The sequence below is a fragment of the Ruditapes philippinarum genome, unplaced genomic scaffold (genome assembly GCF_026571515.1).
Source record: "Ruditapes philippinarum isolate M1 unplaced genomic scaffold, ASM2657151v2 ctg165_1_1_1_1, whole genome shotgun sequence".
In the NCBI taxonomy this organism is placed as follows: Eukaryota; Metazoa; Mollusca; class Bivalvia; order Venerida; family Veneridae; genus Ruditapes; species Ruditapes philippinarum.
The window spans coordinates 274,405-292,161 of record NW_026859880.1 but is presented as its reverse complement, the minus strand read 5'-3'; the positions used below and the strand labels follow the sequence as shown (position 1 = coordinate 292,161).

The following is a 17,757-nucleotide window of genomic DNA, read 5'->3' as shown; positions in this document are numbered from 1 at the left end:
GATAATGCTCGAGTAGAAGTCGAGATGATCGTGTACAGATCGGGTAAGAGATGTATACCCGATGCATACCCGACCAAACTAGATCGTTACACGATTTTTTCTCGATCAAATAGATCTTCTACTCGATCACTATACGATCGCTTCTCGACCGCATTTCTAGAGCTTATCTTAGAGTTTTTGAAATATTTAGGAATCGCGTCGGTAACGCGTTTGTCACGAAAAATACTAAGTAAATCGATGAAATCAATACCTTTGTTTAGAAAAGTAACTGTAACAAAGTGTCTGTCATGTTCAGCGGTGGCGTCGATAAGAGATCTTAAAATATACTGTGTAAAACTTTGGTATGAGGTAGGCTGCAGTATATAAAGGATCAGTTTGGATAACTATGCTATCAGCTTCTTCATCTAAAGTTTAAAGAGACCGAAAAGAAAGAGAGGTTAGACGTGATAACATAGCATGTCTACCCGAATTAGGCAGGATGTTATTTGAATCGGAAACAGACATAGTTGTTTTGATTTACGTTAAATGTTACCATTTTTACGTATTCCATGGGATCGAGATTTCCGTTTCCGTATGTCAAGAATAGAAAAAGTGTCAATAGTGGGATCTTCAGAAATATTACCTCGTTTAAAGATATTGTCATTAAGGTCACGCGGAAAAGGGGTTTGTAATTTTTTTATCCATTTCAACTCAGCTAAGTGCCTGGCTTTTACTTTGAAACTAGACGATGTATCAGAATCGTTAATAATTTGTTTCACTGGTAATCCAGAAGATTACCAATGCTGGCAAAAGCCTAAAGACACGCATTTCGCCTTTCATGTTATTTTCTCTCTTTTTTGTCAAAACCTTCCACCCACATATTAGCCCCCAACCAATCCTGTTCTGTATCCGCCCCTGACCGATGTAAATAATATGAGTTCCGCCATTATAACTATTGTGTATTGAATGTCAACTTTACAAAGACAGCTAATCACGTGATCGATCGATAACCGGGTAGAATCGAGGACGATATCTGTAAAAAAAATTTAACCAAAACACTTAAACAAAATTAACAACTTTAACGAAATAAATAATATTTGCTTAAAAATGTGTTCCAATAAGTGACAGGATATTACTGAAGAAAAAATCTTGTTCCTTACTCTTGTTATGTAATACCAGGTGAATAAAGGTAATAGATATTTAATTTTATTTTTTTAAAATTGCGTTTTACGTTACAACGACACTATAAACATAATATGGCTCCATTCCAATTAGAAGTACAGGAAATCATCTCGTACGCGCACCTATGAAGAAACATTGATCTTCTGTCTAATAGTTGGATATTTTTCCCACATGAATGAATCGAAACTACAAAAGAGAAGTTATATATAAAAAATGTCGATGTTGACTTTTGCGTTGGAGAATAGTGCTAATGTTTGTAAGGTTATTGTTTTGCAGTGTTTTTTATGCTGGGTGGAAATATTACCTGATGCAGGTCGCCATTTTGCAAACTTTTAAAACATCTACCTTTTAATTTGACCTAACATTACAGGAATATTCATAAGGTAGTCATGAAAATGTTACGAGTATTGCTTGTGTGGCTATCTTTCAAATTGGAATACAGTAAACTTCACTTATAGCGAACACGGTTACAGCGAACTTCCGGTTATAGGGAACAATTTATTTTGGCCCGAATTTTGCCCTTCTTTATTTAATATAAAAATATATGGTTATAGCGAACACGGTTATAAGGAATTATCGCTTATAAGGAACTCATTTCTAAGTCCCAATTTAGTTAATACAACAGAAAATTACACTTTTATAACGAACTCCAAAATATTGGCTATTCGTAAATAGATCATGCATTTTCAACTTTCGTTTTCATTCGCACGGATGAAAACTCGGGCGAATGCACCGTTTATCGTTGTATGTACTTCAATACATCTATTCAAATGAATTTGTATAGTTTTCTATTTAGGATATTTGTAGCATGATCTCTTTTCACCAAGATAAAACGGTTATTTATTTATTTTCTTCAATAGTTTTGCTCGAGTAAAATAATTAAAATAATTTATAATCGGTTTTCAACATAATCATGCATGCTTGCAAGCATGATCCATTGCAAACTGCAAAGTACGCTTGATTTAACTGAAAAGAAATCTATATCTTACATTAAAAAGTCACCCTTATATTATAATAGAAGATATTCAATATTAAAGGAAGGAAAAATCGAAAATCTTGTTTATTCTTAATCATGGAAAGAAAACGAAAAGAGTTTAGAAACAAAATATTATATTTTATGTGAAATTGAGATAGGGAGTAAAACTAAAACTGAAATAGCAATGATTTTCAAATTCCAAAAAGTACGCTCTCGGGTATTGTTTCTAAACTATAAATTAATGACTAATATTTCTATTCTATTTCTTAATCAAATGCTCTTCAAAAATGGCGGACAATGGTAAACAATCAGTTCGTTATATGTAAATCTGTTCGCTATAAAAACTCCTGATACAAGAAACTAATTCGCTATATGCTTACAAGGAGCTCCGGATATAAGGAACACGTTTTGAATGTCCCAGTGAGTTTGTTATAAGCGGAGTTTACTGTAATCTTATATTACCGTTTTACTTATTGAAAAAAATAATCTTAATTTGGATCCAAATTGAATCAATTCAGATCATTAGTTACGCATAAGATAATTATATCATATTACGTATAAACGGGAATATATAATATATTGATTTGATGTTAGGATTGACATTAAAAGTTAAAAGAAAAATGAAAAGTTGAAAGTCTCTAGTATCCAAAATTATCAAAACAATCAAAATGATACATTTTGATTTCGAAATTTTATTTAAGTTTGTCATCAAAGGATTGAAAATGCCCGTTTCTCAATTTAAGGATTTACACGTTAGATAGCTGACAATGATTTTAATAGGGCGAAAGTTATACGAGACGGAAGTAACAGTATGTGTCTTTTGTAAATTAAAACTTTTACACACAGTTGTTACGTTTACCAAACCTGTTGATAGAAAAAAAAACATCAACCTTAAATGAAACTACTTCTAGCGGTTATTTAGATAATTTTTCACGATATGTAATGTCCAATACCAATAAATTCTATAAATGATTGCTAAAACAATGTTTCTTACAATTATTTTTAGCTAAACATCTACTTCAGATCTTTCATGCGCTTTCAAATTATTTTTTCTATAGAAGGCTACTCTTTGCCTTGTCGTTGTGGCAGGATTATGTCGGGAGTGCGTATTATGAATGTCGAATTGATTACTTGATGTTTGTTCTCACTTTTAAGAATGAAATATTATTGCAAGAGGTCTTGTTCTTAGATTACATTGAAAAGGTCTACGTGTCGTGCACTACATGTAAATGTATGCATGATGTGCGTATTGTGAATATTCCATTAGAAAAAAATATTCAGCAAATCTCTTGTTCAGACATGAACTATTGCGACTGTACATATTTTGCTATCATAGTCTTATATTTCTTATTATTTATTTGTACAATTTTTTTCTTCATTTTATGTAACTAGAATTGAGGTTTAAAAAAAATTAGCGCGGATAATTGTCTTTATAAACACTACCAAATATATTTTCTTTTGTCTAGTGAGAAGTATGTTAAGATATTAATTTACAAGGACGTTTTTCTACCTTTTGTATATAGTACCGTATGTTAAGAGATTAATTTACAAGGACGTTTTTCTACCTTTTGTCTAGTACCGTATGTTAACGGATTAATTTACAAGGTCGTTTTCCAGCGCTTGAGGTCTTCCTTCACCAGTTATTTAAAGACTGGAAAATCACCATATGATCTCAACTGTGTTGGTGCGACGTAAAACCCAACTAAAAAGTTCCTAATGCCACATGATACATTTCTCAAATTGTATGCAAACATAAATAACTGTTTGAGAAAATGAAATAAAGAAAATAATGTTATAACTTACTGTTATTGGAGTATTTTTCAAAAATGATTTGTCAGTACTTGTGGATACTGATCTAATGTTTCGCTTTTAAAAGGACTCTACTGAAGTTTTTGACATGGAGGAATTAGAAATAATTTTTCGAGGTTAATGTTCCGTATGATATAGGTCTAGACAAATATATCTAGACAAAGTAAAAAGGATATAATAAGTGAAGATGTTAATCCATTTATAGTGTTTCTGATTTCGTTTCGTTACAGCACTAATTTTAAATGGAATTCTAGACCATAAATCATATAAAAATATCTCACAGCATTTTTATTACAAAATAGGCACGTGTGTAATTTTTTTCTTGTATTTATTTATGTAAATATGTATAATTATATTATGATGCATATCATAAATTTATGTGCTTAATCTATGTTTAAACTATAACCTATATTTACTTTGAATTATTGTATAACATGTATTGAATGTGATTTTATATACATTATATTTTTTCTATTATGTTTAAGATCTATGAAAATGGGAAATAAAGTTAATAATAATACAACTCGTTTTGCAATAAAACGAGTTTTGCAATACTTGTTGTGATGACATAATTTAGTTGCATTTTTGTCTCAACCAGTTTTGCGATAAAATGTGCTTTGCAATAAGTTATTTTGATATAAGATTTAATATCAAGATTACTCACTAAACATTCTAAAGTTCGTTTTTATTTGTTTGGGTCGTCAGACCAAACAAATAATGGTAGCGAAATTTCAGACCTTGATGCTGATAATTGCAAATGCCGAAAGTAGTCCGCTTTTTTGAAGCGGTTACTACCCTTTATATGTACACTAACACTAAAAATTCAGGGGAGATGACTGCGTAAAGATTGTCAAATGACAGGCGCATTAATTTTCAAGCAAAATAATTCCCGAATGGTCGAAGATTTCTAATATTGTTTTATTCTTTATAGATATACATGCTTATAGTAAGCTCCATGATTATTTACATCTGTGTTGAACAACAGGTTTAGCGTCGAAATAATAAAAGTTACAAACCCTAATTGAGAATAATATGGTTTTCTTCAGACCGTTAACATATAAGTACACCGTGGCCGAGCGGTTTGCACGCTCGCTTAGGAATCGAGAGGTCTGGAGTTCAAATCCAAGTTAAGGCAATTCATTTTTTTAATTGTTTAAGTCAAATAAACATTGAATTGAATATCAGTGTTGCAATAAATCTTATAGCCAATTTACTACAGTTAAACACTGGAAAGCATTGGTGGCACTATACAAAAACAAATTGGTTTATAATCTCTTTCTGACATTCTGAGACCCAAACAAATTCAGCGCCCTCTGTGCTTTGATTAACTAGTTTACTTACACACCCGAAATTTCCAATCATACAGGGTAACGCCCACTGCAGTGACGTTTCATCACCACTATATATGTTATATTGTATTCCTACATTTTTCAAGGAAGTTGAGTTCATAGTGATCATCCGACCATGACCGACGCTTAACCGACGCGAGTGAAAAATAGTGCTCTGTATTTCTGAAAATTTTGATTTATTGCGAATAGAAGAAAAGATAAGAAATTTATTTTTTAAAAAATCATGTGCAATTAAGCTTGAATTGCGGTATTAGAAATCTAGCGGATATAATTTGAAAATTCGAGTAATTCTATGAATTGATCATAGTAATTCTATGAATGGAGAGTCGCACTATTCAAATTACTCATCCGTACCTTATCATCACATTTTTTGTATGATATTCCAGATATTTTTGAAAAAGACAATTTTTATCGAATAAATTTTGTAGTTTATAATTGCAAAGTGAATATTGAAATAGAAATAGCCAGAGATGTAGATAATATATGTCTATACTGTCTACAGTAATGTACAGTAATTAGATGAATCCAACAACTTCGAGTTTACTTTATGACCTACTTGACAAGCTTATCAGCCTGTTTAGCCCATAAGGTTAGTTTTAAAGCAAAATATGTTATGAATTTGATGAATAATAATAATAAGTTCATTTATTCATGTCAGTTCGTTCCCAAACCTAAAACTTTCGTTAATAATTTCGAAGTAATTTGAGAGATCTCGAGTATTTCGTCCCCAAGACATTTCGACCTTACTGTAGCCTAGTCTCAATTTTTGGACTGCAACACAGACAGGTTTTTATGTCTGCCTTTACAAGGACAACCGGCATATACGCCTACAATTTGTTGGTCTTGTCACGGCCGTAACGTCTCTACCAAATGGGGCACATTCTTAAATATTTCAGAATAATTTTATTTTTATCTATCATGTTCAAACATTAAGTAATTCAATGAATAAAGAGCTTATATGAAAGATTAGAAAAAAAAGATTTAACCCTCAATAGCAGCCATTTAGCTGTTAAGCTGAGCCTCTGTTAATATTGCAGGTCTTGTATAATTGAGACATTAGAGTACAAGCTAGAAGCACTGTCCTATTATTTCTGACTAAACTCTTATTGATTGCTAGTTGATTCTTCATACCCACAAAAGACAAACGAGCATTATTGTAATTTTTTATTTTACCCTCACCACCCAGTGATTTTCCCCCTGTATTTTACAGCCGAATAAAGAATGTTTCCCCTCGCCCAAGAAAGGTATATTTTCCCCTTAAAATACTTATATTTTCCTCTAAAGCCCCTGTGCACATTCTTCACCAGAATGATGACTAAACATCAGCTGACTTATATCAGTCAGCAGAAGACAGAAAGCTGCTTATAGATAGCCTCTGCTAGTACCATGCACAGTAAAGTGAATAAAAATTTTTTTTTAAATGTATGGGTAAATTCCATTCCCAGTAGTTAGAATCTGATTTTCCCCTTTTCTGATTTATCATGCTATATTTTTCCCTTCAGAAAGCCACAGGTTGTTTTGAAAATTGAAGAAAAATAACTGCCATCATGATCATTGTTAACCTGAAAAATCTTCAGCCACTGAAAAGGATTTGAACCCCAGACCCCTTGATTACAAGGCAGACACACAACCATGTGGCGAAAAGGTCAACACAACAGCAAGGCTGTTTGAAATGATGTAATCACTACGTACTTCAAATAATTTAATCAGTTTTAATTAGACATTAAACAATTTTTGATAATACTGATATTCCCATTTTAACATTTTATTCACAAATATACATGTAACATCATAAAAAATGATTAGAACATTTCCTATTTAAGTGGTAATATTTTTGAGTAATATGAGGAAATATTAAATCATAAATTTTCAAATTTTATGTCATTACATGCTTTACACAATCATAATTATTATGGTGTACACATATATATACATTGAATATACACACACTAAGAGTAGTATTAGATAATTTTGAAGATGAAATCTCTTAATCGATATTTTCAGGGAAATAAAAGATCATTTACTCCAATATTCACTTGGAAAGGCTGGAACAGTGTAGCTAGAAAAGGTGTAAGATTAAAGAAAGACAGAATATTATCAAAAACAGGTTCTTGTATAATATTTGATGTATATTTCACAAATCAAACTTTTCTTCAAAAGTTATTCATGAAAACACAAGCCTTTTTACCAGTGTCACCGCGGGCCAGATTACCAGACCCATTCCCAGTGGCAAACAATCATTATCGAGTCGAAATTCTCGTTATTAAAGCTGACAATTTTGCTTCATTCCATTCCAATCCAATATGGTACCAGACAGTGATGTTCAAAAACACATTTCATTGTCAATTTTTATGTATTTTTTATGCTTTGAATGATATACAATTCGTTGGATTAACAACTTTATACAATTCAAAATACCCTGCTGGTACTGAATATTTTTCCCAATCAAGATGCAAAATTTCCCAAACTGTGCAAGGTAATTTTCCCCAAAATGTCTAGGAAAAGGCTTTAAACTGAAATTGTTTAGTTTGCATTTCAAATCTACATACTGAAATAGTCCAAGACTTGTTCATATATAGTACAGCGTAAAATAAAAGAGTGTCAGTGCATGCTCACATTTTATTATAGTGCTAGTTAATATTTCTGTCAATGGCATTAAATAACTGCATATGACAGTCTTTTTCCTTTGCTGAAAATGATTACTTACATGAAATATCATAGTATGGTGCTTTAAGGTGGTACAAATCAATCCTACAGGGCGTTACAAGGAACTGCAAAATTTACAATATAGTTTTGTTGCTTTTGTTTCTTCACCAAATGATTTAAATATGTATAACAATGTTTCCCTACCTTTTGATTGACCATTTTTCTGCTTAATGTGCCTCAATTGCTAGGATCTGCTTAATTGACAGGCTGTTTTTAAAGTTTGAAGGGATAATCTTTTGAACATTCATATTGTTTATTAAACTAACCATTATTTACAATTGTAGCCAATAAATTATTATACATTTAAATTGTATGCAGTCTAAACAAATAAATTGTATACTGTCTGAACCTATGTGACAGAAAAGTATTAGTATTAGTATGAGTATTTATTAAAGAAATTGTATTTCGAATATATTTAAATATTGTTATTGAAAGTCATTTTGTATGGCAGACACACAACTTTAGTGCTCTGCATTATAAATCTAAGAAGAAGCAAATAAGATAAGTATTTTTTGCCAATTGTTGAACTTCATATAATTGTTAATGCATTTTTTAAGGTGGTCATGCGTCACTGTCAAGCAAATGAGGATTAGCACCACAGTCTGTGGTAATCTCCAGTTTCCAGATGTAGTACAGTACAGTGTGATCATAACTGTATAGGCTAAATAACTGTTCAACCATGAACACTTGGGACTAGTTGGACTATTTTAGAGCGGTAGTCTGAGTTAGCACTTCAGTTAAATCCCCTGTCAATAGTATAGGGCCAGGCAAGAACATTGTGTTGAAGGAAAATGTTAAATATAGCTGTTTTGGCTACAAACAAAACCATCGTGATAAATTAAATCAATGATGATATTTTGACTGATTTTACTAAAAAAACTTCCATTAATTGAAGCTCCAAGGACTTGTGTCACATATGACTGCATATTGCAATTTATTAAAATATTGTGTAATATTTAGCAATGACATACATTCAGAGCTAGCATACCTCATAAGTTATAACATGTATATTAGCTTGCCTGGTTTAATGAAAAGTAATAAACCTGATGATTGAAACTATGAGAATAAATTGTTGTTATTAGTCCCCTTCAGTTTTCACCAAGAGGGGATTAAAGGCTGATCCCTTTCTCCATGTCAATGCAATCTGAATTCTGATATTACTCAAAAGGTACAAAAGCAAGATCAATCATACTGGTATCTGATATAGAACCATATGGATATTTCGCATGTTATTATAATTTATGATCCCAAAAGGGAGAGAATACAGTTGCTGCCTTAACCATCTGTCTGTATGGACTCGAGTAATATTATGGATAAATATCTGTGTTCATTCCACACAGACTTGTACTTGTGGGGAAAAAGGTTGCTCATGGGAGGAAAATAGTTTCTTATGGTGTTTTTGAGATTTTAAATGATTACAGAAAAAACCCACATTGTGATCTTAGGAAGACGTCCGTTCTTCACACTTTTGTCCGGAATATGAATGTAACTAGATACGTATTGAAGAGAATTTATGTAAACTTCACAAAATGATAGAGACTTTTAAGAGGAAGTGAAATGTGTTCAAAAACATAACTCTACCTTGCTTAATGTTTTAATTATCTCCCTTAAGTTAAAAATGCTTATTTGGAGTTTTACTTCCAAACTATCAGTGAAACTACATACAGTTGTACATACTCGAATTTGTCAAATTGTCAAAGAACAATAACTACATTCCGTAGTTTTTAAATTATCTCCCTTTATAGTACATGTACTTAATAATGCTTGTCCAGAGAAATACCTAATAGTGCTGATGGAATTTGATTAAAATTTTACACAGCGAAAACATTCAAGTGAAAGGAAGTGAAGTTTCAAAGAACCATAATTTTCCTAGCTTAATTTTACAATTATCATCTCTTATAATACATCAAAATTTAAAATATTGGTTGTCTGATGTATATCTTTTCAGTGATATCTTACTCAAACTAAACACAGTTGTAGAGACTAGTGAGCAGAGCTGTGTCAAATAACCAAAATTCTACATTACTTAGTTTTGAATTATCTCCGTTTATATTATTTCATGATATGTTATTTCATGATATTTGTTCGGAGAGAGGATTAAAATATTGAAGAAAAAGAGAAGGACTAAAATATTAAGGGAATTCGATTGAAACGTCACACAGTGAAAGAGATTAGCATGAAAAGTGCAGTTTACAAAAGCCATCATCAGTTTTAATGACATGGCCACATATATATATATAATGTGATGCAAAAATATTGACCATTCAGTGTTTTCTTGATACTGATACAGAAATATATTGATATCATTATTGATTATTTTTTCATAGTTTTGTCTCCCTTATTATGCTATGCGTTAAAAAATAGTCCAGCTAGCAGTTTCTTCTGGCAGCTTTTATTTTACTTGTTGCTCTTGTCAAAAAGGGCCAATAACAGTTTGTGATGGACCTACATGTACATGTAACCTAAATATTATATTTGAACATGTATGTCATAGAATAATTGTATCAACTACTGATAATTTACTGAATTGTGCACTTTATATTTATCAACCGGCAACACCCTTCACTCATTGAATGATTTGCCCCCGAAATAGTAAAAAAATGGTAATTTTTATTCTTCAAGTTCGTCCCAACTGCAGTGCCTTCAGCACTTTGATTTATATAAGGATTTGCATTCTCAGATTGTATTTATTAAATTTGTATGTTTTATTCAACATCAATGTCCATTCTAAAATCAGTTTGATTAAATATCAGCATATTTTCATCATCAACAATAACTGTAGATTCTAAGGACATTATGAACATCGCATAATGCCGAGCAGCAACCAAGTATTAACGTCTTTAATTAATACATATGTCCGAAATACGCGTTTAGACAACGTCGCTTATCTTCGTTGTTGCCTTTTCTAAGAAACGGACAGTTGTCATACAGTTCAACACTCCTACTAACAAAGAAAACAAGATAACACAAAAAATAAAATGTTGTTTTATTGTTGTTTTTATCGATAAATACAGAATCCTTTTTACATTTTTGTGAGAATAACATTTAGATCTAGTGCCAGTTTTTCATGAAGTTTTGTGCCTTCAAGCACGGTTTTTGAGACTGATGTCTGAGTCTAAATGCGAACCTGAGTCTAAATGCGAACGATCCGACCGTTTCCTACCGTCACTCTGAAATCATTTTTGGAATTTCTAAGGGTCATGTACAGTATTGTTTTGAGTTTATATATATCTTCAATGTTTAGCTCTGCTGATTGTGATTAATAACGTAGTAGCACGTCTACTGATTCATGCCGATTTTCATGAAAATATTGAAAATGTGTTTAAAAGTATTATTTAGTGAAATGACCGAAAGGAAGCAATTTACACATTATCAATGGCACTTACAACACACGTAAATTACTAAATAAAGGACAAAATATGCAAAAATAGCCCTGGCTTCGTTAGTAACGCAGTAGAAATATAGTTATAAATGCTGAAAATCAGTCATTAATCGCACATAACATGTAAACTATTACTTGAACCTTGAATATTTGTACTTTTCCTAAGATCTTAGTACATTTTTTCTAGTTTGATTTTATTGAACTATTTTCGCTCATCTGGAGGCATGCAGCTTTCACCTAAAAAAATGTGTGCGAGTGACTACAGTTCATTCAACGTCAGCAGCAATCTTGAAAGTAACTAAGAGTTGATTACGTCATTCTGCACGTGCGCTCATTCAATTGCCCATTATGGAAAAATTAATGCCGAGTAGCAAGGCGGCCAAAATTGCATAATGACCTAGATCTTGCCATAATGGCCCTGAAATATACCCTACATTTTGTTACTATATATAGTAGCATAGGTATTAATAATCTTATTAAACTTGTAAAGCATTTATTTTTATCAATCTAAGCGCGACCAATTTAATTTTGCAAATACGTACTGATAAATTTTAACCAGCTTGGTGTTTTAAATAATTTTTATAAACAGTCGATTTACTAGACTGATTCACAGTTTACCGATTTACCAAAGTAAGTGTGACACGATTCGTTTGAAATGCCGCAATCCTATTAGACAAAAATAATTTCAAACACTAATCTATTCTAATATAATTGTATTATGTGAGTTTACAATGGTAATCATTGTACGGAACTGGTAAAGTTTCTTTATATTATTTCTCGCAGATTATTTTAACATTCATTTTCGTCAATTAGTATGACTTTTATGATAGTTGAATGTCATTTTCAAAGTTGAATATGTAAAAAAAATTGAATTGGGAACACATTATGCAGCGGTTATCATTGTTTTTCTTGTTTTAGATTTGGAATGAACATCTAACAAAGTACTTTTGTTATCTGCGGAAGACAATGTTTGTAAACAATGGCTTCATACAGTCCTCCTAAACGTTTGGAAAGAAAATACAATAACTGGATTAAAGCCCAGTTAGCAGTGCTTTTCACCAAAGAAGGAATTGAACCTTTTGTTTGTCATGAATTTCAAGAATTTCAATTGAAATGCTTAAATGATATATGCTACAACAATGGATTAATGAGTGGAACGTTATGTTCAAGCTGCTTCACCGAAAATGTTGTCAAATGTCCAACAGATAGAATATGTAATGTTGGGCGTGGACGATGCAATTACCATCGACATTCTGCAACACGATACAATCCTACCGGCTGTCCTTACAAGATATGTCATAATTTCAAAACTGAAATACAAAATGCGCATAGGTTCTATTGTCCGTCATACAAGAACACTGATGCTACACAGTGGTGTAGTAATTCCTGGGAGGTAGCTAAATGTTTCATGCCCCCAGATGGGTACAAAGATGTAAATTGTGCACAAGAAACAGACTTCGTTGGCATGATCAGTGTTATCATCAATAACAAGGACTTTCAGTCGAAAGTACATGAAAACCTTAACAAAAAGACCAACATGTTTGAGAAGGTACCCACTATTTTAAAATTGTTTGTGTAGACCAGTCAGTCAAAGTGTACATAAAATACGTTTATACAATACTTTAAAATAAAATATCATAAATCAACATATATAAAGATAAACAATTCTGGCAACTTTGTTACTATATTAGATTTCAATAATAGTCATATTTTGATAAATATAAGGTGCGTGAGGTAGCTTCAATTTATTCAGATAAAGTGATTAGATTTTTTAGATGTATATTTTGTCGAAACTGACTTCTAAAGTTATATTAACGATGCTGTAGTTGTTTTCCCCTTTATATTCCTTTGATTTTGCCAGGCAAGAGAAATTAGTAGAACATTGAGCTATTCGCCAACATTAGAGGTAGAGGATCAGGATCTTCAACAGTTCTTTAAAGTATTTCAACAACTTCTTTCCGATACCGGATATTTAGCGACAGACACGCATGCGCAGAGTGCCAAACAAAAGCTTCTTCATGTAAGTAATCTTAAGTTTTATTATCATTATTCATTCGCTGACTCGGATCTTCAATGCCTCCTCGTTCGTCTGCAGATGTCAATGCACGAAATAGGTGCATTTACCTTATATTGATAAAGTGCTTAACACATTTCTAATTCTTAAATAAATAGCTCTCGATGAATCGATATTTTTGTATATACACTTAGAGGCACTGATTACCCGACATTTACACTTTCAGTATAAATTGTGTATTTGTGACGTATTTTGCTCAAATTTGGACCATACAAATTTCAATATATCATACTTACTACTAAGAATTTATTCGCATTTCATTGACAAGAAAATAAAAAAAAAAACAAATAGGCAATCTGATTAAAATCAGCTCTAAATAACGTACTGCTTTTAGATCTGAGAGTGGCCATATAAGAATTTATTGCTATTTCTTGACTTATATAAGATTTGCATTTTTTACCTTGTGTCGCTAATAGCCGAAAATGGCACAGCCAATCATCGGCATGCTTTCATAATTTTGAAAGCAATGGGGTTTCTAATCTTAACCCTGGGAAAAAATACTGAGTAGGTAAATTGCATGATTTCGAGAACAAACATGGCGTTGTTTATATAGCAGAACGTTTAAGTGACAAAACAATCTTCCCATTAAAAATTGACTCTATTTTTTCAAGTAATTTGTTAAAAAATACTTTCAACTTTTCTGACAAAAATCAACAATTTGTTTAACTTCCATGTTTAACGGTATTTTGATACTTTTTCTAATGTCTATGTAAAAACCGGTTTAATTGCATGTCTAAGAATAGTTTTCTCTGGAAATCCGAATTATAAAGAAGGCGAAACATATACGGTCGTCTTTAAATCTACATAAAAGAAAAAAGTAGATCTGAACTTTAGTCAGATTGAACAAATAGGCTACTATAAAATGAAAAAATCACAGAATGGCAGTAAATATCGTAAAAAAATTTGAATCCGAATTAATCTGTATGTTAACCAAAATCTTATACTTTGTGTGATCCTTCCATGGCTGTAACAACGTGTTAACACCTCTGTCTCATGGTCCTCCATTCCTGAACAAGGGCTTGTTCGAGTTCCACAAAGTACGAGGGGTACTGGTCGCTTTTCCACACTCTTATTCTCACAAGTGTTCGATGATGTTCAGATCTGGTGACTGAGTAGGCAGAAGGAGTTGCTGGAACTCGAGTAAATCCTTATTCAGAAATGGAGAAATATTCATCAAGTCTTCATGAGAAACTACGTCATTTCCATGAGACAGAGGTGTTTACACGTTGTTTATTGACATTGGAGGACACGGACACACACAGTATTAGAACTGGTTTTGTGGAATTCAGAAACTGTTAATTTTGTTACGATATTTTCAGCTTTTTGTGATTTTTCATTTTAAAGAAGCCTATTTGTTTCGTTATTAATTCTACATAAGTAAGTTTGATATGTTAAATATGTTGTCTAAGTCTGAACAAAATCCGTCCCCAAATCAACAATTTATACTTAAAAATGTAAGTGTCGGCCTCTAAATGTATTCATATTTTGTATGATGTTTGTTATTAGACATGTTGTAATTATTATCTCATTATCTCAATAACTGTTTTTTTATTATATATTTGGTTTTATATTTTCTAATTTTTCTCTCCTGTAACAAATTTTTCAGTTAGAAAATGATAGCCTCGTTATTGGAAAAGATGATATAACGACAGCACTGGATGATGCCGCAAAGGCAGCTCGTGACACCATTAGAATAGAAAAAGGTGAGAGAAAAAGGCAATATGAGATTATTAGAGCAGATAAGATTAAAGAAAAATTATAACAACAAAATAAAGATGAGATTATTAGAGCACAATACATTGATGATGCAGAAAGTAAGTGGTAAAACGTTTTCCATTTAAATGACAATGACATTTATTGATGTATTTGAAATTTCAATTATAATTTAATTTACGGTTTATGTCCATTTATGGTGCCATACATTTGTTTAGATTGTCTTAATTTATTAATTTTGATAACACACGTCACGGTTGAGCGATTCGGGATCTCCAGGTCAAGACTCGAACTTATTAACTCGCCTTGCAACAAATTAGTCAGAGTTGGGCTTTTTTTGTATTATATTCGTTTTATGGGATCTATCGATTTCCGTACACGCTAAGGTACAGTGACTTTTTATATGACAACTTTTCCGCTCAATTAACTATCGAACTTTGTGACCCATAGTTTTCAAACCGTATAGAATAACCACCCACATTGAGTAAAATAGCCCTATTGCTTTTGTGCGCTGATGACTCAATGTCACATAGTGACTTTTAATGTTACATAAAAGTTTCTGCTCAATAGCTTGAGTACAGTATGAATTATATCCTTCAAATTGCGGGATGATTACCCTTATTTTGTACAATACCCTTATTGATTTTGGCACAGATGATTTCAAGTGATCAATCAATATCCGCTCAACAACTAGAGAACCATTAGTCTTTAAACACCATAGGGCTATTAGCATAGATGATCACAATTATTATGGGCGCTTAATTATAGTTGACAAAGTCACTGTGTCATTGAATGTGAAAACTGTTTCAGCTCAATAAGCATATTAAATTCAATTCAATATTTATTTGGCACAAACATATACAATGTTCATCGCCAATACACAACTGTATGGCGGATATAATGTACAGTTGAGAAAAGTATGTTATTATATAGTTACAGTTGTAGATAATACATGCATTAAATAATTGATAAGGCAATAAACGACATTAGTCATATATAATTCATTCTTTTATTATTTTACAATATAAACACAATGCAGGAAGTAATTAACAAGCTATAACAATAAATACAAACTCATTTAAGAAAATGTTGAAAAAATGCAATATGGTCATTACATATTTCTTTTAACATTAGCTAAATCTTGAGGTTTTGTTTAAAAATGCTACTCTGAGTACTAGATAATAATGTTTTTAATTTGTTCAAATTAGGCCAATGACAATAATATTTCGGCAAACATGCTTTCTTATTTCTTTATAAAATGGGCAAACTAGTAAAACATGATATTCGTTTTGAATACTACTCATATACTAAAATAGATAAATACAGAATCCCTAAAGAAAGCCCAACAAAAAGCCTAAAGAAAGCCTAAGTCTTCTGTCAACATTTCTATGCCTTCCCTCTTCAATAAGTAGATGATTATGAGCGGACAACTTTGCCTAGATTATGCTATTTAGAGATACTTGATAAATATTTCTCTGTACAAAAATCTGTCTTTATCAAACAATATGTTTTTAGTGTTGGTGAGTTACGAAGTTCAGAATAAAACTGTTGAATATACTGATCATAAATTGATCTAATAACACATTGGATTTGTAAATTTGTTACAGATGCATTATTTCATAGGTAGCAAAAAACCTGTTTCATCTAGAATGTTCTTAACATTTTTAGACCATTTATTTACTGGATAACCATTAAAATCATGCTTCATAAATAAGTTTTACATAAGAGAATCTGTGTTTGACATTATCTTAAACCAATATTTAATCAGTCCTATATTATGCATAAAATATAGTGGAAATCTTCGAAATTCATCATAAAATGAAACATTTGATGTTTGTGTTCAAACTTGTAAAGTTTGTTTTAAAAATTTCATATGAACCTTTTCAATATCTGGTACCTTATAACAACCCCACACTTCACAACTATAATTCAAAATAGAGCAAACCATCGAATCAAAGAGTTTAATCCTTTCAGAAATATTTAAAGATACAACATCGAATAATGAATTAAGAGAATACAATGCTCTTGTGATAATGATTTCTGAGCTTGATAAAAACATCCGTTAGAAGATAGCGTTACATCTAAATATGTAAAAATAAGAACAATATTGAGCTTACAATTGTTATAAAATACTTCAAAATGTTCTGGATAATTTCCCTTTTTAAAAACCATAGCAACTGTTTTATCAATGTTGACTGTTATACCCCAATTGTTACAATACACAAGTAAATTATTTAACAATCGTTGAAGCCCTTCAGAAGAATATGACATTAACACAGTGTCGTCTGCAAAAAGTAATAGAAAAACTTTCAGTTCCTCTAAACAAAACGAATCTCATGTGTCATAAAGAATACATTGATACATATCATTTATGAAAAACAGAAATAATAACGGCGATAAAGGCTCGCCTTGTTAAACACCTTTAACACTATCAAAACTATCAGAACACATACCATAAACACGTACACAACTTTTTTACTTTTACATTTTCATTCATTTTTTTGCAACATTTTAACAAATTTTGACAAACCACCTGATTCTAATAACTTTAACCATAAGCCAATTCTATATACAACATCGAAAGCTT

At 31.5% G+C, this 17,757-nt stretch overlaps 1 long non-coding RNA gene across 1 annotated transcript; it reads left to right on the top strand.

Moving 5' to 3' along the window:
• Positions 1–999: 999 nt before the first annotated feature.
• On the top strand, positions 1,000–8,905 carry LOC132758191 (uncharacterized). The gene is made up of 3 exons (XR_009629546.1): positions 1,000–1,168; positions 7,300–7,402; positions 8,559–8,905. It is a non-coding gene; the product is annotated as an uncharacterized LOC132758191 (long non-coding RNA).
• Positions 8,906–17,757: the final 8,852 nt, after the last annotated feature.